The following is a 21,999-nucleotide window of genomic DNA, read 5'->3' as shown; positions in this document are numbered from 1 at the left end:
GCGTCCCCCCTTGTTCTTCATGGGTCGCAGCCCTCGCTTTACCCGGTGCCCGGGGGGATCCCCAAGAGCAAGGAGGCAAAGGGCGGTTTCGGAGCCCATCCCTGGCTTCGCATCCCCCGAAACCCTGGACCTCTCAAAGCTTTCGCCCAGAGCCTCCTCCGTCCTCAGCCCTCTGCGGGAGAGCAGTCTGGCCCCCGAGGGGAAACGTGGGGCGCGCTTTTGGTTGGGAGGGACACAGTTGTAGGGGCGAGTCCCACGCCTGCGCTCGGCATCTCTTGCCTTCATCAAGGGAAACCAGGCAGCGGACTTCAGCGTCTCTGTCTCCACCCCCCGATCCCTAACCTCTTAGCTTTGACCTGAGGTCGAGATGAGAGGAGCCCTGTGGATTCACGTGACTGCTGTCCCTATTCCCCAGCCTCTCTGGAGTCTCCACCAGAGGGTTCCCCAAGAACCAAGGAGACGGAATACGACTGGGCAAACACTTCCCAGCAGCTGACTTTGGTCCAGGAAGCTGCAAGCCCTTTCTAAGCTAGGTCTTTGCCAGCTGGGGACCCTGGGCAGGTCCATCTACCCCCTCCTAGGCCTGAGTTTCAGCATCTCATCTGTGGCCCAGGAGTTATTCCTGTGTCCTAGGACACTGTTGCTCATCTGTTGGGCCCTTGTTGGCCAAGGTCTCTGGCCAGGAAGGGAGGGATGTCTCAAGGCCTTCCTCTTCTTCCTACAGTTTCTCTCCAGGGGACCCAGAGAGGCATCTGTCAGCTGCTTTCTGTCCTTTCAAGCCCCCACTCCCTGGGAGCTTTCCCTTAAAAATTCCACCTTCCTTTGGAAACCACCCTTGGATCACTGAATATAAAACCCTACCAGGCCCATTGCTGTCCTCAGCTTCTGAAGGGAGGGGGCAGACTTGCACTATATTGCACAGGCTCAGGACGCTGGTGGGATTCTAGGAAACCAAATTCATTTGGGGGCTGATTCCAAGCGGGGTGATGATGGCAGGAGCTAGCCTACTGTGCAGTGGCCTGCCCGGAGGTGCAGCAGTCTCCTGTCCTGATACCATATCGAGGCGGAGGGCCAGTGATCAGGGATGCACACGGGGAGGATTCCTGCAGCTAGAGGAAGTTATGCCTCGCTTACCTTTAAGGTTGGTGAATCTTACCTGTACCACCTTGTGGGGGTAAGGTATTTCTTTCCCACAGCATAAATTAGTGTTACTATTAATAATAATAGCTATACATTTTTACATACTCTTCATGTACCAGGCACTCTTCATGCATTAGTTGTCAACATGACAACCGAGCAGTCCTTCTCAAACAGAAATCAGATTACTCTTCCTCTGCTCAAAGCCCTGCAACGGCTCCCTTTTCATTCAGGACAAACATCAGTGACCTTGCAATGACTGGCAGGGTCAAACCATCTGCCTCCCACCTCCACCTCCCTGGTCCTCATTTCCTGCTTCCTGTCTTTTTCTTGGTCAGAATCCTCTGGCCACACTGACCTCCTTCCTACAATGCCACCCCAGGGTGTGCCCCCACCCACAGGGTGTGCCCCCAACCCAGGGCCTTTGCCCCGTGTGTTTTGTCTGGCTGGAATACTCCCTCCTCGGTTACCTGGTTCTTCTGATTTTTGTTAAGCAGTCACATCTCAGTGAAGCCCACTAGGGTCACAGTTCTAATATGCAATCTGCACTCCTCCATCCCTACCTCCAGCACTCCCAGTCCCTGACTTTGCGCTTCTTTTTCTCCTTTCTTTAGCGCCAACTTCCTTCCAACACATGATCCAATATCCTTATTTATAATGGCACAGAGATCTGTAGAGTCTACACTCATTGATGTATCTCCAGCACCTAGAACAGGGTCCGACATATAGTTGGTGCTCAATAAATATTTGTGGAGTGAATGAAGGGCTCATTTAACCCCTATAATGGTGGGTACCTACTCCTGTGTGGTAGACTGATTTTACCCATCTTAGAAGTGTGGTACTGGAGCTCAGAGAGTTTGAGGAACTAGCCCACAGTCACACAGGCAAGTAAGGCTTAAACCAGGTCTGTCTTCCTCTGAGGTCCTAATTTTAGCTCAAACAGCCCCACCCCAGATGAGACTGTGGTCCCCTACCTGGAATTGGTGTAGACAGCAAGGCTCTTCCGCCCTTGACTGGTGGCGCCTGACGAGGCTGCTTTGCAGCTCTGTGCTGAGCGGGTCTGCTCTTCCCTCCTGTCTCCTAGACTGAGGCCGCAGCTGCATCTTTCTTCTCTGTGTCTTTACCTCCAGGCTGGGTTTGACCCATGCCTAGGGCTCTGTGGCTGTAGGAACCAGGAGCCCTGTCAGGAGTGTCCCAGAGGGCGCAGTTGCTCCGTTCCTGGGGCTTCCCTGGTGGGCAGGTTGTGGCCTTCAGTCTCTTCTATCTAGCCTTTGCCAGGCAGCAGCCCCCACCGTCCTGGCCGAAGCCTGGCCGGGCCGCCCCCTGCAGGGAAGCCAGTCCCTTCTCACTGAGTCGTGGTGGGCCACGGTCTCTGTTGGAAGCTCTAAAGAAGGCATCTGTGACAAAGCATGTATGTTGCTTCCCCAAAGGAAAACTGCTCTCTGGGGACCAGAGCTCCTCAGCCCTGCCAGCTGCCGGTGTTCCCTGGGCTTCCACAAAGATGCCCTGTTTAGGGACAGCGTTGGCCACGTGAGATGAAACTGCTTTCCCACAGATGGACCTGTCCGAGCGTTTCAGGACTATTGCATGGCTGGTCCCTAGTGCTCATCAGTAGGCAGTGACAGCCGCCCTTTTGGCTTCCAGGTTTCTTCCCTCCTCTCTGTGTCCACAGGCTCTGAAATGCCTGTAGGATCACTGTGTACAGGGATCTGGAGATGAGCGTTCCTGTAATGTGACCAATAGGCGCTCAACCCGCCTGACCCGCTGGTTCGGCTCTGCCTGGGGGCCTGCTTGTGCCCATCGGCAGATCTCTAACTCATGCCCACTGCCAGCACGTGCTGTTTTGATTGGGCTGCAAGTTGGGGTATGCAGCACTTGTCAATACCATTTTGTGGATGAACTCACCGGACTCTCAAAGATGCTTCAAAAGTGCTATTTAGAAAGACTGCCAGCCTCTCATGAAAGCACCCTTAAATTATAGCCCTACGTAAATGTTTTTCCTGGAACTCACTTTCAAAATTTGCTTTAATGTTCATGTCCTCTTGGAGTTTTGGTTTCGGTATTCTTGTCTCCACTGACCTTTCCTGTCCTCCCCCAACCACATCCAGCAACATTGATTTTGGGTAATGTGTTTTCATTTTAAGATGCAGCCCATCCATAAACTTTTCTATCAATAATCCTGGCCACACTCTGTGTACCCAACAGCTTAAAGGAAAAGATCAGATTTATGGGGACTTTCATTTTTGGCTGGTTTAGTCATTGACTTGCCACTAGTGTCCGGGGATAACCCAGAAGTCCAGCCCCAGGGGATGTCCCCTGAGGGCACAGCTCCGGCCAGCTGCGTCGGATGGAGGGCAGTGTGGGCAGCAGAGGTGGGCCCTCCCTGCACCCAGGGGTCTCTGTCCCGGGTGATGGGGGAATCAAGTGCCTGAGATATGGGGGTGGCGGCTCCTGTTGCCCTCCTCTGCATTGCATCCCGGGAGGAAGACCCTGGGGCTTCAGCCCCTGAATGGCACAGATGCAAGGGAAGGCCCTCTGCTATCACAGGCCTCCTGGGGAGCTAAGCCGGCCCTTGCTCGTGTGCACGCCGCAGAGTGGGCCTGGCTTGCAGCCCGCCTGCACTGGGCCCGCAGCAGTAGGAGACCCCAAGCTGTGAGGCCCGTGGGTCTGGTCTATCCGTGTTGGATCAGTGTCCCCATGCTGGGTCCCTGGAGCCTGGGGCCAGTAGTCTGCTCGTCAGAGACGGGACTCCTGAGGCTGGGGACTGCTTGGAGAGATGGACTAAAGAGAGAGACTCCAGACAGAGCCTGTGTCACCTCAAACATTCATTCAGCCAGCATGTCTTGAGGACCTCATCATGCATCTCACCGGCGCGTATCTGGGGGCACCACGCTGGGGTGCTCACAGCACCTGCCTACAGAGAAGCTGCAGTTCAGCCCAGAAGGGAGCAGAGACGCACCCGCAAAGAGGAAACACAAGCTAAGCCTGATCAGCTCAGTCAGCGATGTGTACCATGCACCCCCCCCACCCCACACACACAGACACACATCGTGGTGGTCCTTGTGGTGGGGAAGACATGAAGCATCAGCCAGGCAGAGGTCTGGAGGGGGAGGGTGCTGGGGGCCAAAGGCACAGCCTGGGCCAAGGCCAAGGTCAAGGTCAGGGGTCTGGAGAGTAGAGGGCAGGGGTTGCGAGTGAGGGGCTCAAGTGGCCTGGGGGGCGGCAGGCGGGGGCACAAGGGGGCCTTGGAGCCACAGTAAGGGTTTCCATGCCCAGAAGAGTGGGGCTCAGAGCCCATGGGGTGCAGATCCAGACCAGAGTGAGCCCAGCCCCGGCAGAGAGGTGGACCCCACCTCGAAAGGTTCCTGAAGGCAGCTGAGCGCGGAGTGGGAATTTGACAGGGGCGGGGCCAGGTTCTGGGGGCCCAGCCCCGCGAAGAAACGCTTGCGGTGCGGGAGGCCTGCATCCGGGGACAGAGGGGAGTCCAGAGTGACAGAGTCAGCAGGGAGAGGTGAGGGGAGAACGGGCTAAGGATCCGGGCTTGAGGGGACACGGAGGAGGCCCGAACCTGAAGGCAGCACGGGATGGGGTGGGGCAGGGAAGCGAGTTCTCAGAGACGGGTCTGGAGCCTGGGAGCAAGTGCAAGGCCGCCGGTGGCTCCTTGTTTGGACGCGGCTCCAAGGAGAGGCTTTTTGATGAGAGCTCGCCTGTCCCTGGCCTCTCCTGTCCCTCTGCACTTGGTGGCTGGCTCTGACAAACAGCACCACGTCTGGCCCAAAAGTGTGCGGGTTTCAGATGAACCTCGTGGCGCCTGAGTCCCCAGCTAAGGGCCTCATCCTGTCTTCCTGGGTCCTTGACCTGCTGGGACCCCTGGACCTCTGGGCTTGGTTGGGAGGGACCGTGAGCCTCAGGTTCCCCAGCTGCAATGTGGGTTCTCATTCCGGCCCTCTCTGCTATCTCTGTTCCACCTTCCACTGAGATCGGTGCATATGGTCCTGGGCCAGAGTTGGTGGGCAGGTGAGGGGGCCTCTCGACACCATCTCTGATGAGCAGATGAGAGCAAGATCCTGCCCAGTGGCCTGGGCTACCCTTTGCTCGATGGGAAAGCAAGTCAAATGCAAAACTAAGCAAAGCAGAGCCAGGTGGCATCCAGGGCTATGGAGTCAGGAGCGCTTTGGTTCAGGTCCTGGTCTTGCCTTGACCTCTTGGAACTCAGCTTTCCCATCTGTAAAAAGGGTATACTAGCTTTGCTGACTGCAAAGGGTGAATGGGAGGATTGATTCTAAGACGAAGTGTTTACAGCAGATCACTCAGCACCTGGGCGTAGCAGTAACAGCAGCAGTTCATATTTTAAAGTGCGTGCCTAGCTGACTTTGGTAACGTGCCAATGTGGGATGGGAACTCTCAGGGTGTGGACTGGCTCTCCTTGAGCCTGGGCACTCGGGAAGCATGGTGTTATCAGGGGGAAGTGATAAGTGGTGTTATGTTCCCTAATGATTTCATTATAGTCTCTGTGTGTGTTATGTTCACAATTATTTGCCAGAGTAAATCTTATAGATCCACGGAGAGTTGTGTGTTTTTTAATATTCTCAATACACTTGGGGTTTTATTTCCCACTGGATCTTATTAGTTTAATTTAGTAGAGGACAGACTGTATACTTAACCAAAAATTTCTTTGACTTTATGGAGAATTGTGAGGCTCGGGCAGATGGATCTGAGTGGATCAATCTGCTTGAGATAAAATTCTGTTATTTCCCCATGAGTGCTCTTCACCTCAATGGTGAGGATGGTGATTAGAAAACATGGAGCTGGCTAATAATGACCAGGGGCTGGCTGGAGAGTCAGGGCTGTGGCTCCAGTGCTTGCTCCAGACCCATGGGAGTCTCCCCCTTGGCAGGTGCTGTGTGATGGTTCCCCTGGAGACACTGTTGGGGACCAGAGGCATCTCTGGTGCCCTTCCAGTGTCTTTGACCAGCCAGCCTTCTGAAGAGTCAGCATCGCGTGAGTTCAGGTGGGCATAGAGTGCAGAGCCCAGGGCGCAGTGGAGGCAGCGATGGCGCGGCCAAAGCCAGGAGCTGTGGCTGTTTCTCTGGCGTGCTAAACCAAGCCTCAGCCCCCCGGTTAGAGCGCACTGGGGTCCCCACCTCCTGGACTGTGTAGCTTTCTGAACTGTCACGGTTGGGGATTCATGATGATTATGGTCCCACGTTCTCTGCGGCTCTGGGTTTCAGGAGCTGCTCAGGAAGTGCCAGCTGGGCTCTGTTTCTAGGCCCCTAAGGTTGTGGCATCCTTCCACATCTTTCTGCCCAGAGCATCTGTATGGGGGCCTTGGGGACAGTGGGGGTGCTGTGGTCCACAGGAGGCTCCCGGAGAGTTTTAGTCCCAGGCTGTTTTCAAAGGACCTCTTGTCTCTCCCAGTCTAACACCGCATGGGGCCACCCCCACGTGAGCCTGCAATGGCTCCAGTTTAACACCGGATGGGGCCACCCCCACGTGAGCCTGCGATGGGTCCAGTTTAACACCGCATGGGGCCCACCCCCACGTGAGCCTGCGATGGGTCCAGTCTAACGCCGGATGGGCCCACCCCCACGTGAGCCTGCGATGGGTCCCAGTCTAACACCGGATGGGCCCACCCCCACGTGAGCCTGCGATGGGCCCAGTGTAACACCGCATGGGCCCACCCCCACGTGAGCCTGCGATGGGCCCAGTGTAACACCGGATGGGCCCACCCCCACGTGAGCCTGCGATGGGTCCCAGTTTAACACCGGATGGGCCCACCCCCACGTGAGCCTGCGATGGGCCCAGTGTAACACCGGATGGGCCCACCCCCACGTGAGCCTGCGATGGGTCCCAGTCTAACACCAGATGGGCCCACCCCCACGTGAGCCTGCGATGGGTCCAGTCTAACACCGGATGGGCCCACCCCCACGTGAGCCTGCGATGGGTCCCAGTTTAACACCGGATGGGCCCACCCCCACGTGAGCCTGCGATGGGTCCCAGTTTAACACCGGATGGGCCCACCCCCACGTGAGCCTGCGATGGGCCCAGTAGGGCCCAGGCACAAGTTCTGAGTGCAGTGTCACCTTTGGCTTCAGAGCCTCAGAGCGTCTGGTCCGGGAGGCTCTGAGGTCCCCTGGTGTCCCCTGCTCAGGCGCACTGGGCAGGCACGTGAGCAGGCCTCAGAGGGGCAGCCCTGCCAGCCAGGGGCTTGCTCTACCCCACTGTCCGGGCCCCGGCCCCCTCGGTGCTGACGCCTGGGCCTGGGAGAGGCTCCGCGCTGCCGTGACCTTCATGCCTGACTTGCCCCTTCAGAGTTGCTCCTGCTGTTAGACTGGCAGCTGCCAGTGCTGCTCGGTTTGTGAAATGTCAGTGGTTTAATATCAATTCTGGAGGTTTTATTGCCTTTCCTCCCCCCTGTTTTCCGATGGGATTTTGATCCAATCAAGGCCGATCCAGCGTGATGGTAGGGAGATTTGTGTTCCTGTCCGAAGTTGACAAAAGGTCACCCTGCCTTGGAAGCCAGTGGCTGCCATGCCCTTGCATGCATGTGATTACTCTCCTGTCCCAGGGCCCTGGAATCAGGCCATGCTTTTCCCAGGAGAGCAGTTTCGGGTGGGTGCGGCTGCTTCTCCCCATGGGGACCGACGGCTGGCCAAGGCCCCCGGGGGTTTTCAGCTCAGGCAGTGGCCATGCACGGATGCCTTAGTTTTGTTTGCAAAATGTCTTTGATGCTTCAGGCCTATATTAATTTTTCACAATAATGTTTCAAAATGTCATTTTTTTTTTTTTTTTTCCCAAAAAAGGAAAAACCGGAGAAAATGAGATTCTCTGGGAAGAGGCCTGAGTTGGGGAGATCCCAGATGCTGAGCCTCTCAGGCCTGTGGCCCTCACCTTGGCCTCGTCCTCCCCAGTCCTGCTCATTCTGGGGTGGAGCGCGGGGACGAGATCTTTTGTCAGGGTTTAATCTTGTCCCATAGTGCTTAAAGAGAGGTGGCTTGGCAAGCCTTGAGTGGGGGCTTACTGTGTGCATAGCCCAGCCTGGGGCTTCTGGGCAAGTGTGCAGGCGCCTTGTAGGGATGGGGAGGTCTGGCTCCGCAGGAGCGCGGCTTTGGCCGTGGTGGGCCTTTTCTGAGGTGGAGGGCTCCTGCAGCAGCTGTGGCTTCCAGAGCTCGCCCAGCTGAGGTGGGACGGAGACCAGGGTGGCCAGTTTGAGCGGCTGGTGCTGCTGTGAACGGTGACAGCTGCGGGTGCCCCATAGTAAGAGAGAGTGGCAGGACGCACCTGGGGTAACCGGGCGGTGACGGGGCTGTGGCTCTCCCCACACCTGCCTGCAGTCCCGGGCCTGCAGACTGGGGGGAAGCCGCCCACGCCCACCTTCGGGGGGCCGGCCCTATCACTTGTGCACATCCTCTCCTGTCCTGAAGCCCCTCAGCTCGCAAGTCTCGCTTGGGCCCTGCCTCCAGGGACTGGAGTCCCAGGCTGCACCCTTAGGACATGGGTGGTGGACGTGTGCTGAGTGTGCTTATGTTGTGTGTGGGGTGCTTGTGCATAGACAGTGTGACCTCTGTGTGCATGCGCACAGGCGGTGTTTGGATGAGTGGCAGCTGGTGTGAGCAGACAGCGTAGGTGTGTGTAAATGGTGTGTGCACGGAACGTATGCACATGGAGCGTGTGTGCACACACAGGCAGGAAGGCACGCTGTGGGCGGGGGTTGGTGAACAGGACCCCCGCCCCCAACTTCTCTCCTCCTGCTCCTCTCCAGTCCCCTGGTTCTTCCCTCGCCCTCTCTTTAGCGGCCTTGCACTCTCCTGGGACTGTGGGTCTGAGCCAGCATCACCGTCTCCCCCTTCCTCTGGGCTGTCCCGTCTGTCTTCTGCCTGGCTGCTCTGGGGTGGGGAGTGGAGGGGACTTTGGACCGGCTTGGAGCGGCTGGAAGACGCCCCCTGCCCACACAGCACAGGTGTACCCTCTCCCCGTGTGCTGAGCCCCAGCTCTCTCTCTGCGGCGCGCCCTCTCCCCATGTGCTGCGTCTCAGGTCTCTCGTGGACTTGCAGGCCTGTGGGCTGGGCCTACGTGCACAGGGGTGGGGCTGGTCTCTGAGGTGCTGTGGGGCAGGGGACAGAGCAGCTCCGTCACACCCCGCCCAGGGGGCACAGCTCGGTGCAGACCCTGAGAGGTCTGGTGTTTCAGTCTCAGATGAAGCTGGAAACCCAGGATTTTATGAGAAATCTAATTTTTAAATGTTGATTTCACTACAGAAACACACGCTGCAGGGTCTGCCGGCTAATGCTGGCTCCAGGCCCAGTTTGCGGCGTCACCAGCCCCAGTGGCCCCAGAGGCAGGACACTCTGGGGTGGGCTCTCTGCAACTGTGCAGACGCCGACCCAGGACTGGGCTGCACCCTGGACCTGCGGCGGGGACACTGGTGAGGCTGCAGGTCTCCGTGAGGTACGGCTCTGCTGGATTTTTCAGACTCGTCTGCGTTTTCTGTCTATTTTAAGCTGAGGTGAGAATGTTATCCTTGAAACTGGCTCTCTTCTTCTCTTTTTGGTTCCCGGGTCTCTCGCCCAGAGATCACCGGGGGAGGTGCTGAGGTTGGGAAGCGGTGGCCTTGGGGCGGTCCACGGTGTCCCTGTTGCGGCTCTTCTCAGCACGGCTCCACCCCGTTCCTTCACCACCACCACTCCTGCAGTGATACCTCGGTGCGCCCGACTTCCCCAGCCTCGGGAGCGCTGTCTAGTCCTTACCTGGACACGTCAGCAGAGCTGGGCGTGCTCCTCTCCCGGAAGCGCTTGCTCCCTTGGCTTTTGCGATGCCCTCTCTCAGCTTCCCCCCACTACCCTGGCCACACCCCCCCAGTCTCCTTGTCGTTGGTCATCTTTCTCACGCTGCTGAGTTGGACTCCTCACAACTTAGTCCCAGGCCTGCTTCTCTAGCTCAGATGGAAGTGGTCCTTTGTCTGCACGGGCTTCCGTATAGATGCCACAGAGGACTTGGAGGATGTCCGCCTGAGGCTTGTGCGTTCCCTCCGCAAGCTTGGTCTGGGGTGGTCCTGGTGGTTGTCTCTGTCTCAGTAGCTAGCCCGCTGCCCCTGTGCCATGCCGAGGCCCCCTGGAGCCCTGGAACCCAGCGCTTGCCTCTGTTATGCAGGAAGCTGTGTGAAGTTGCCGGGTCCTGAATGTTGGTCCTCTGGCTTTCTTGCAGGGCTCCCCCAGTCCTGTATTGTCACTTAGGGTGAGAGGCACCTCCAGCCTGCTCTGTTAGGAAGTCCAGAGTGTTTCTTTCTTCTCCTCATAAGCATCCTTACCATTTATTGAGTACCAATACCAGTAGATCTACAATAGATTCCTCCTGGACAAATAATGAATGAAAGCATAGATGCATTAACACCCTGTGGGAGAGTTGCTACGATCATTCCCATGATGCAGATGAAAAGTTTGCATCCTGGAGCCGTTTAGCCTGGTACGTGGTGGAGCTGAATCAGTGAATCAGTGGAGTGTGTCCAATTCTTTGCGATCCCGTGGACTGTGGCCTACCAGGCTCCTCCATCTATGGAATTTTCTAGGCAAAGGTCCTGGAGTGGGCTGCCGTTTCCTTCTCCAAGTGGAGCTAAGGGAAGCCTGGTCACCAGCAGCGGGCAGCCCTTGGAGCTGCTCCGGGTCCCTGGCTCAGCTCGCCGAGTCCTTGGTCTCTTCCCCCCGGTCCCTGTCAGGGGATTTCCCTCTTAGTCTCTCCAGTTGGGGGCTATGTAGATGCAGCAACTGTGTTAGTCAGTGCAAACTTTGGTGAGTAACTCGGTAATTATTTCCAAAAATATTGACTCGTAATGTGAAGAAAGCTCTTCTCCATGCCGCCCGTCAGCAGAAAATTGCCTTTGGTATTAACATTTCATCAACTGCATAATGTGAATTGATGTAAATGCATAATTAGAAATAATAGCCTGGGAAAATTCACTCTTATTTATAAAATTGGGCTTGTTAAAATGGGAGCTAACGACTTCCAACTCGCTCTTAAATATGTCCGAGGCTTTGCCTGCCTTGCTTCGCAGGAGTCCCACATGCTCAGTGGCTCTGCAGGGAGACCCTGGAGAGGGGATACCCTCTGAGGAGGCCCAGACACCACCTGTCCAAAAGGTGGCTCTCTAGAGACGTGAGCGGGCTTCTCCAAGACGGCTGAATCAGCACCCGACAAATGACCGTGCCTGAGGAAGGCTGGGTGGAATCCTCAGCCCGCTTTCTTCCTGTAGAATGGGCCCAGGCCAGCTCCCCCACCAGAGTCTGACAGATGCTGTGGGGACAGCGGAAGGTGCTGTATGTTCCCGTGCACGGAGGCCGATGAACATGTTCCACAAATTCTGAGAGGTTGCGGAGGACAGTGAGAAATTTCATCATCATTAGTAACATTTGCTCATTCATTCAATAAGTACCTACTCCATGTCAAACCCTGTGCTAGGTGGTAGGTATACAGAGATAGAAAAGATATGGTTTCTGATCTCTTGGAGCTCACCGTCTAGGTGGGAGAGACATTAAGGCATTTACATGTGCTTTCATTTTGGGTGCAAGTGACGGAAAAACAATTCACACTACTTAACACAAACAAACAAGAAATCTATTTGCTCATGTATCTGGTGTGACTTTCAGGCAGAGCTTGATCCAGGGACTCAAATGAATTTGTTAGAACTCTGGTCTGTTTTCTCTGAGCTTTTCCTCTGCATGTTAGCCTCATTCTCTTGATTCTTGCAGGTTGTACCCCCACCCTCCATGTGGGGAGGGTGATACGGCGTGCTGTTCACATTTATAGCCGATGGCTGATGTTTGAAGGGAAAGGTCTGCAGCTTTCCCTTCCTGTACACCCCATCCTTACTGGCTGAGTGGAGCTGACCTCTTTCCCCAGCTTCAGAAGTAGAAATGTGACTCAGGCCTTGCCAATCAGAGCTCTGCCTCCTGAGCCTGGGAACAGGTCCGGGGACACACAGGACCCTGGCTGAATGACATGTCTGTGTCATGGGGGGATGTCCGGTCAGGGTCACCAGGAAGGCAGCGCTCCTGGGTCTCCAGAATGGCAGGCTGTGAAGATGGCCAGAGGCACCTCCCTTGGGGGGAGCCAGAGCTGACACACAGCTGATCCTGTGGCGTCGCTGGAGTCTCTGGTGCGGCCACACCTGGAACGAGGTGCACCCCTGTCTCCTCTATTCCATGGCTGTTGCCCTCATTTTACACTCCAGTTGGTGCACAGTGTTCTGTCAGTTCCTGCTGGAAGAGTCCTGGCAGGGTCTGTCCAGGTCTTTATCCTTGATTAAAACCTACTCATTAAATAGAAGCTGCTTGCTGTCTTGAATGAGGCGCAGCACAAATGAGCCCGTCTCTAGAAGCCTTCACGTGTGTGTACGCTCACAGCCCCGTCTTTCGGCCCTGCTGGCAGGCCGTCTGTCCCCCTTTTGTGGCAGGCTGGGGGGTTTCTCAGGCCGTGCTGCCCTCCCCTCCCTGGCTCCACTCTGGGCATGGGGGACTCCAGGGAGGGGTGTTTCGGCCCCACCTGGTTCTGCCCCGGCCCCTTCCCTCTGCTTGTCTCCTCCCCCGGGGACACAGGTTCCCTTGTCATGTGGGAAGAGAGCTGCCCACTTGTCTGCAGGAACAGCTGGGCCTTGTCCCCTCAGCTGTGGCCGACTCCTGCAGCGGGCTGGACAATCCTGGCTGTGTCCCGGGGGGCTGGCGGCTCGCGGAAGCGCCCTGGCTCCGGCCCAGGCCCTGCAGGGGGCTTCGGGCTGGGAGCTTGGAGGTGGAGCCCGCGGGGAGCCCTTTTCTCCAGGGCCTCTGCTTTCCCCGCAGGCCTGCCTGTGGGAGCCGACGCTGGCCAAGGAGGATGCCCATCAGCTTTCTGAAAGGGGTGCTGACGCTGGGCCTGGCTCCTTTCTCACGGGCCACTGCGCGACCAGGGGCTGTGAGCAGAGATGCGACGGCTAGGGGACTCGATCCCTCTAGCCACCTTCTCTGAGCCTGATGCCCTCAGCGGGCTCTTCCGAGGGGTGGGAGGAGAAGGGTGGGAACAGCTGACGAGTCGGGGCTGGCTCCCTGTCGGGACTTCAGTGGTGGCCCTGATGTCTGGCTCTTCTGCCCTCAGCCCCTTGGGCTGGCAGCTCCTGCACTGTGCTGCCTGTCTGCCCACCAGCCCTGCCTTGTCCCCCTGCAGGGGGCATGGCTCCTTGGGCACCCGGCCCCCAGCGTGCACCATAGTCCCACAGGCAGAGGGTCTGTTCTGAACCCAGATGCTCCCCAAACACTGCCTCACTCGTGGCATTGGGAGGTCTGTGTTCTTGTCCTCATTTTGCAGATGCAGAAGCTGAGGCTCAGGATGACCAAGTGACTTGCCCAAGGCTACCCAGCTCGCTAAAGTGAGTCTTTCCTCTTCTGAAGCTCGTGCACAGGATCAGTAGACTCTACGGCTTCTCTGGGCGCCTTGGCTCCAGCTGCTGCTGCTTCTGCCTAGAAAGCTGTTTTCTTTATTCAAATGACAACCGTTTATTGAGTTCTTACCCTGTGCTTTTCCATGGTCTTACAGTTTAGAGGGGGAGATAGATAATAAACATGTGAATAAAAAGGAAGAAAAATAGAGAAGCTAGTGTTCACTGCTATGTAGGGAATTAAAAGAGAAGGGTGTATCTGGGCACGATGTGGGGTGCATTTTAGCAGGGAGCTTGGAGAAGGCTGCTTATGGACCTGGGACCTGAAAGATGGGAATGAGCTGTGTGGGAACTGGAGGAATCACGCTGTGTGAAGAGAAGGGCTGGCAGCATTCCTGGGTAGACGTGAGCATGGCGTGCAGGGGAGGTGAGCTGCGAGTCTAGAACTGGAGTGGGTGTGCAAGGGGGACACATGAGCACTCGGGGCGCTGCCCAGAAATGAAGCAGAACCACCCTGTGGCCTTGTGACCCAGTTGTCCTGTCTGGGCACTGGGTCCATAACAACCCCCTGCTACTCAGGTACCAGGCAGACATCACTTAAGTAGCTGAAGGACTATCATAGGAAGATGAACTGACCTGCTGTACCTGCTATTTGTGGCCCCTGAGAGCAGAATTATACCCACGGGGTGGGGAAAGGTTTTAGGTGTGTTCAATAGTCATAGATATTCAGGAATGAGAAGAGTTGCCCTGAGAAGCAGAGAGCTGTCTGTTACTGATGGAATCCAGCTTTGCTTGGAGTCAGGATCGCGTGACAGCTGAGCCCTGGTGATGGAGCGGACGGCTCTTGGGTACTGACGGGGCTGGGGCTCACCAACACTGGGGTCTCCCTTGGTGGTCTCTGCACGGCTTGAGCGTGCAGGGTGAAGGATGTCAGGCTGGAGAAAGGGTGCATGTTCCCTGCAGACCTGGCTTTTCGGTGGCTTGGGTTAGGTTGCAGGCTTGGTTCTGAGCTCTGGGCCAGAATGTGCCTGGTGCTTGATAAATTTTGTTGCTTGATTGATTTCATCCGGGCCCTGGAGGGAAGTGAAGGGAAGATTTCTTGATTTGAGAAGACTAAATTAGGAGCAGATGTCTTTTCAAGCTATTAATAGACAGTTGGGGAACAATGAGCCTTATTTTTAAAGGCTCCCACAGCATGCTGGTCGCTGCTTGCTGTCCATTTGATTATTTTGTGTTGGAGCATTTCATATTCTTGTCGGTGGATGGTCATTTGCAGGGAATAGCCAAGCCCCTCTTTATGCTCCATTCACGCCATGAGCCAGAGGGTCTAAATTTAAACTATTCCCCCAAACTATTCCATGTCCCGCTAAAGAGCCCCAGTACACCTTATAATTCTGAAAAATGGGTACAGAATGACTTTCCAGAGAAGGGTTAGTGGAATGCACAAGGCAGTCACTAAATGGCCCAGGTCATTTTTTTTTTTTTTTATTCTTCAATACAGAAGTTTGGAGTTTGGCTTTTAGGTAAATGAATATGAACCATTGTGGAAGCCATTAATAGCATCATTCACAATCATGACTGTTGAAAATGAAGTCACCTCCTTTGTGTGTGTGTTTTCTCTCTTGCAATTTAAAAACCAGCACCACTTAGGTCATTCGGAATAAAACTAGTGAGGAAAATGGCTTTTCTTTAAAAACAAAAAAGCCCAACATTTTGCTATAATGTGTTCCTCTGGAGAAAGTAATTATGATACAGACAAGAGAATTATCTGACTTGATTTATCTTGGTAGATTCAGTTCCAGTCAGGCTATGTGCACAGACCCAGGAGGGGAAGAGTCACTTCTGACAGCCAACTTGGGTCCGTGACTTCCCGCAGTCACAGTGGGCAGATGGGAGTCCCTGAGAGGTGCCCAGCTCGCCGTGGGGCCTTTGGTCATTTTTGAAGGAGGTCTGGGCTTGTCCATAGAGACTAAGCCCTGTGGGGTGCCTGCCCTCTCCCCATAGAGGTATCTGCTTAGGGAGTGTAGTGACCAGTCCGTATGCCCTTGTCACTCTCAGTTGCCCTGCTCACCAGCAGCTTCTTGCTGTGGGAACTTGGCCTGCTTGTCCCTCGAGCCTCGAGCACGCGCCTGGAGATACATGGGAGCTGATGCCCCAGGGGCAGCTTCAGCGGTGACGAGTGGGTGTTGATGGATGGACACCCTCTGGGTAGGACAGCTCTGAGACGATCTACAGTCTCCTAGCGGGCTACCCACAGCAGCCTGCTCACTGCCTCGTCCCATGTTGCCAGTCCCCAGCAGGATTGCTGCTAAGTAACTTCAGTTGTGTCCGACTCTGTGTGACCCCATAGATGGCAGCCCACCAGGCTCCCTTGTCCCTGGGATTCTCCAGGCAAGAACACTGGAGTGGGTTGCCGTTTCCTTCTCCAATGCATGAAAGTGAAAAGTGAAAGTGAAGTTGCTCAGTCGTGTCTGACTCTTCGCGACCCCATGGGTTACTGGGGCGTAAATCCTGGCTCTGCACTGCTTCCTGGCAGAGTGTTGGAGAGGGTGAAGGACAACCCGTGTGCCTGTGTGCCCGGAGGTGTGCCTGCCCTCCGCCCACTGCCAGGGTGGGGCAGTGCCTGGACTCGAAGGGCGTAAAGGACGCATTGCCTGTGGGCGTCTTCCACTCTCCCCACTCATCACGCTGCCTGTGGCATCACCGTGCTGCTGTGGACCCAGCTGGGTCCCCCAAACCCATATGTTGAGGCTCTAGTTCCCAGTGCCCAATACTGTATCTGGAGATAGGGTCTTTCGGGGGTAATGTGTTAAAGGAGGTCACAAGGGTGGAGTCTGAATTCTACAGGGCTGGTGGGTCCCTTTAAGGAGAGGAAAAGCGATCTCTCTCCTCACCCTCAGCATGGGATAAGGCCGTCTGAGCACACATACAGAAGGCGGCTGCTGCAAGCCAGGAGAGGCCTCAGCATGAAACCTACTTTGCTTGCAGCTTGATCGTGGATATCTGGCCTTCAAAGTTGTGAAAAAGTAAACGTCTGTTGCCCCCCAGTCTGTGATGTTTCGTCAAGCTGGCCCTTGCTGGCAAATACACACGCTCAGCTCAGCGAGCTGTTTGTGTTTCACAGATCCCGAAGCTTTGAGGGCCTCGTTCAGGCCACATCTGGGGAGGGGAGCCCCGCTAGCCCTTCTCCACTGCTGCCAGTCACCCCGCAGACCAGGATGAAGCTGAGTCGGATCGCAGGGGTTGTCTGACTGCTCTGCAGGGCCCGCTCTTGCCAGGGTGGTTCCTTGGGGTGCCCTGGAATCTGGTCCCTGTGGGCGTCCTTCACTGGCTTGGATGGCACCTTCCTCTTTGGGGGAACCTCTCCCGCCACTCCATTGTGCAGCTCCAAGAGAGCAAGTCAGGGGGAGTTTTCAATCTGGAGCCAAGGGAAGAGCCCCACCCCCTCCTCATCCCGGTGAAAGCTGGGGGTTTGGGGGCCCTGAGGTTGTGGCTGCCGTGGCCAGCTGCGTGGAGCTGCACCTCTGACGGAATGAGCTCACCTGGGAAGAGCCAGACTGACAGCTGGAGCAGGGTCTTGAGGACCCAGGTCATCGCCGAGACCCCCCAGACCCCCACCCCTCCCGGGGTTTGCCGTGGGGCCCACAGCCTCGCTCTGCTGCATCTGGCTTGGGCTGGGATCCTGTCATTCGTCATGCTGGGTCCTGTTAACCCCCAGCGAGACACTTGTGCGGCCTCTGAGGCCCCTCCTGACGGAGCCCTGATGGCCGCAGCAGCAGCGCAGCCTGTCCCTTGGCATATCACTCCAGTTCAGCCATTCAGGGAATATCCTTTATCACCAAAGCTCTCTGCTGGAGAGCGTCAATCCGATCAAGGATCGAGGTGGTCCTCAGGGAAGTCATGTGGGAAAAGGGCCCAAGAGACGAGGTGTGGCCCCTCCAGCCGCAGAAGGACGTGTGGTCGGAGGAAACGATGTCATGGGGAGCTGTTGGCTGACCTTCCACGGCACCCACTCAGCCCTGTCTGGGAGAGGAGACCCCGATCTGGGCAGAGGGAGGAGGGGTCAGTAGGTGTGAGGATGCTCTGTGTGCCCGGTCAGCAAATGTCACTGACACGCAGGGATGCTGGGGCCTTGGAGCTGCACGGGGCATGGCTGCTAGACAGTCCATGGCCATGACGAGGACACCCATGAGCCAGAACCCCCTTGACTTCCCATCCTCCCCTTGCTCTTCTGTTCGCACACATCTTGCCGTCATCACATGTTATGTCCCCATGAAGGCCTGGGGTGTGGGGTCACCAGAGAGACAAGATGTACCTGAGTAGCCACAATGCCAGGTTGGAAGGGAGGTCGTTCAAGAGGCTTTGGTGTTTTCAGGGGCTCCAGAGTCAGAGTGGTCACATCCACAGGGAGTCACAGTCGCTTGCCTGGAAGGACCACCCCAGGAGTGCTATGTGCTCAGGGAGCCTGTGGATGGCTGACCCAGGGGTCTCAGTGCGTTGTGCAGCCTAGATTTCTGGAGCCCCCTGGCCCACTCCCCAAGCCCAGGTGGCTCTCTGGTGAGTCTGTGAGACCTCAGACCCTTTCTAACTCCTCTGTCCAATGTCCCAGAGCTGGCTTCTGATTTTATACCTGCTGGGCCAAGCTTCTAAGAAGACGTGGACTATAAGTGCCCTGAGAGGCCATTGTGTGCAGTTCCCCCTCCCTGGGCTAATGGGCATTCACGTTTATTAGCCTCACCGGTTGACTTATTTCTGAACTCCGCATCTCTTTACTGAGGAAATCTCTCCTGCTGTCTGACCACATGCCACTCTGCTGCAAAGTGTATTGATTGTGTTATAAACTTGTGTTTGGGCTGAGGATTTTAAAGAAGAAAGAATCATTCAGAAATGGCCTAATCTCAGTAATTCTGTTTTTAACCATAAAGGGTGGATTTCTCATGACCAGAAATGGATCTTTTCCCTTTCCATCTTTCCCTGCCTCTATGGGGCCATTGCTCCTGAATCTGCTTGCATCAGGCTTCTCTGATGTCTGGAATCTCGAGTAGTTTCCTGCAGACAGATGGCATTGATTTTGCATTTGTTCCACTGTGCCTATCTCTCAGGAAATATTAACATCAGCCTTGACATGAAGCTCCTGAAGATATCAGAAACGATTTGATCTGTGACTTTAAAAAATGTTTAGTAACATGTTAGGCATGGGGAGGTTTTACAGAAGGGACTATTTTTCAAATAACTAGAGAATTTTGGACAATCACCAAATTTTGCTCTTTTTTGCATGTAATCATCTTGCCTCTTCTTGCATCTGATATTTTTGATTGCTGAGTTGTTTTAGTGACTTCAATAGAAGAGGAAAAGATGACCATGTTCCACGTTGCAGCACAGGGAGGAGCACTGGGCCAGGAGTCCCCAGGGGAGGCTCTCTATGACCTTGGGGAAGGCACTTCCCCGTTTCCCCATTGGTGAGTTGGGGAGATGGATCCCTTCCCCCACCACATCTCAGATGACTGCGATGAACAACTCACTTTTTAAAGGGGAGGGTCGGCCAGCTATCTCACTTTCTCTGGATGGACACAGAAATTCCTCAAGCTTATTTGATCTTGAGCACCTGAGTGGCCCTCTTATGCAAACAGAGAATGAGGGGGTATCCCACGACCCTGCAGAAGGAGTCCCTCAGGACCTGCTCTTCTGGACTCAGCCTCACAGCAGGTTGCTGGGGAAGGGGGTGCTTCTTTGCATAGATACCTCCCCCCATCCTAACCCCCCTGAAGTATCACGCCCAAGTCTGTCCATAGTAATGTGTTCTAGATTCCAGTAAAATGGATGGTGACCCTCATTTCTACATGAGGACTCTGTGGGAAGGCTCATTGCAGAAACAAACAGTTGGAGACCAGATTGATTTGTCACTGTAGGAGCGCAGGAGAGAAGAGGGCTACTTTCCCCTGGGCTCCTGTCCCCAGCTCTTTTTGTGGTGTTGTCTTGCGTCAGCTCTGCTGCTCAGGGAAACCTGCAAATGCCAGGCGTGGTGCAGACACTTGAAGAAATTGGCTGAGACAGGAGACATTTAACACTAGTTAGAAGATTGGGCAATTCTAACTGGCAGAGATTGCCCAAGGCAGTCTGGTGTCCCCCACGCCAGGCCCCTGTCCAGATGGCCTCCTCTTTCTCTTGTTCAGATGTGTGATCTGAAAGAATGTACGTGCCATGGAGCAGGGACCCCACCTGCCTTAAGCTTCTGGGACCTCCAGAGACAAGAATAGTGCCAGGTACCCAGAACCTGCTTCATTCATTCATTCATTTGCTCATTCAGTTCTGAACACTGGCCAGGCCAGGGTCTGGGCTGAAGGTGTTCAGGGATGTGCCACATAACCAGGTAGGCCCCTATGACGGGGGCTTCCCTCACCTCTCAGTGGTAAAGAATCTGCCTGCCAATGCAGGAGATGTAAGAGACATGGGTTCGATTCCTTGTTTGGGAAGATCTCCTGGAGGAGGAAATGGCAACCCACTCCAGTATTCTTGCCTGGAGAATCCCATGGACAGAGGAGCCTCTAGTCCATGGGGGGCTGCAAAGAATCGGATGTGACTGAGTGAGTGAGCAGAGCAGGCCCCCATGACAAGTCAAGGAAAGCAGGCGCAGAGTCAGGAGTCGCAGCGCGGGCTCAGCAGACCACAGGAGCAAGCTCAGTCTGGCACCTCGCGCCTGCAGCCCCGCTCCATTTTCTGGGCCATGGGGAGCCTCACCTAACTTGTTGTTCTCACCGAGAGCGCCCTTTGTGACTGACGGCACACAACACTCCCACAGGGCCATCTTTCTTGGGGAAGTCAGCCTGGATCTGTGTCAGAGTCACCTTTCAACTGATGCTTGGCCTAAATTCTTCCTGCTTCCTACCCTAGAACGTCCTTCCTGGGTGTGGGTGGGACAGCTGAAGTCCTGTGTTGAAGCTCTTCTGAAGCAGAGGAAGGCCTGCCGTGGCAGAGCCTGGGTGAGGTGGTGAGCCGTGTCTTGGTCACGCGGGAGCAGGCAGCATCCTGATCCACGGTGTCAGCTCAGTGGCCTCTGCCACTTGCTACTGTCTTACTTGACAATTAGCCTTGGGAACAGGATGGGCAACTGACATGTAATCAGAAGTACTGTCAGGAGCTTCGCAGGGAAGCTTTTGTAGGATAATCGGATTCCCAAATCTCAACCGGAGGGCTTTTGGAGGCTGCTTTCTTAGAATGCTTGCAGTTGTATATAGTAGAAAATCATTACATGCCTGGATTAGGCAAAGAGGGCAACTTATTGGCTCAGTAACCAGAAAGCTTAGGTCTCAGGCATGGCTTGATCCAGGGGCTCAACTGTTCTGTTTTTATGTGTCTCTCTGTCTTCCTCTCTGAGCTCAATCCCCTTCCCGGCTCCCCCATGTGGGTGCCCCCTTTATCTGCTGTCGTCTGACCGGTTAGTTGCTCACACAGAAGGAGACCCATCCCCCTTTCCCCGGGGTTCTGTCTGTGCTTGTGGAGCGAGTGCCGTCAACCAGCTCAGTCACGTTTCTGTTCCTGAACCCTTCCTGCCATCCCCCTTCTCTCCTTCCTCCCTCCTTTCTCTCTAGATTTCTTCCCTTTATTGATTTCATAAAGATGCATGATCACAAACAACCAAGCAAAAGAGAGAAGTATAATTGTTAAAATTAGGTGGTGGTCGTTCTAGATCTCTCTCTAGGAACATGTATAGATTCATAGAGAGAGTTTGATGAAAAGATTATTTCAACATGCTATGTAAAAATAAAATTGTCAAATTTTGGTTGAATTTAATAGGAACAATGAAAAACCTGAAGTGAGATGGAAACAATATTTTTTCACCTCATAATCCATCATTCTTAAAAGAGTACCTCAGATTAAAAAAAGAAAGTTACGAAAACAATATGAGCTGGGAGTCATTTTCTTTTAAGGATATCTCAGTTCTAGACAACTGAGCTGGCTTTGGATTCTAAAGGATGAGGGAGTTAGCAGGTTTATTCTCTTCTGAAGATTCTCTGCCAATTTCTATCCACAAAGTTATTCTTTTACTTTGTCCAAGTTTGCAACTTTAACATTCTCTTCTACAGGGTTTCTTGTTTTCTATGTTTTATTATAGTCAGTGCTTGTCATTTATTCAATGATTTTTCCTTTTTTTTTTCATTTTGATGCTCTATTTTATTGTGAAATGGATTTTTTTCTCCAAGAGTCATGGGTACTATGTTGCCTGAGTTCTCCATGCTAAAAAAATGCCTCTCTTGATATTTATATTTAAAGGACAACTTGAGACATACACAGTTTGCCTTTAAAACTGCTTTCCTCAGCTTTGCTCTGGATTCCTACGTTATCCCCTCCACCCTTCTATATTTTTCCTCTAATATAATGATTTCTCCAGTTTCCTTTTTCTTTAGATATATTTTGCCTGGATACAGCTGTAAATTAGATTTTTAAAGAAATGTTCCTGGGTA

This window comes from Bubalus bubalis, chromosome 18, assembly GCF_019923935.1.
Source record: "Bubalus bubalis isolate 160015118507 breed Murrah chromosome 18, NDDB_SH_1, whole genome shotgun sequence".
Classification (NCBI taxonomy): Eukaryota; Metazoa; Chordata; class Mammalia; order Artiodactyla; family Bovidae; genus Bubalus; species Bubalus bubalis.
The sequence above is the reverse complement of the archived record's forward strand: the minus strand, read 5'-3'. Positions refer to the sequence as shown.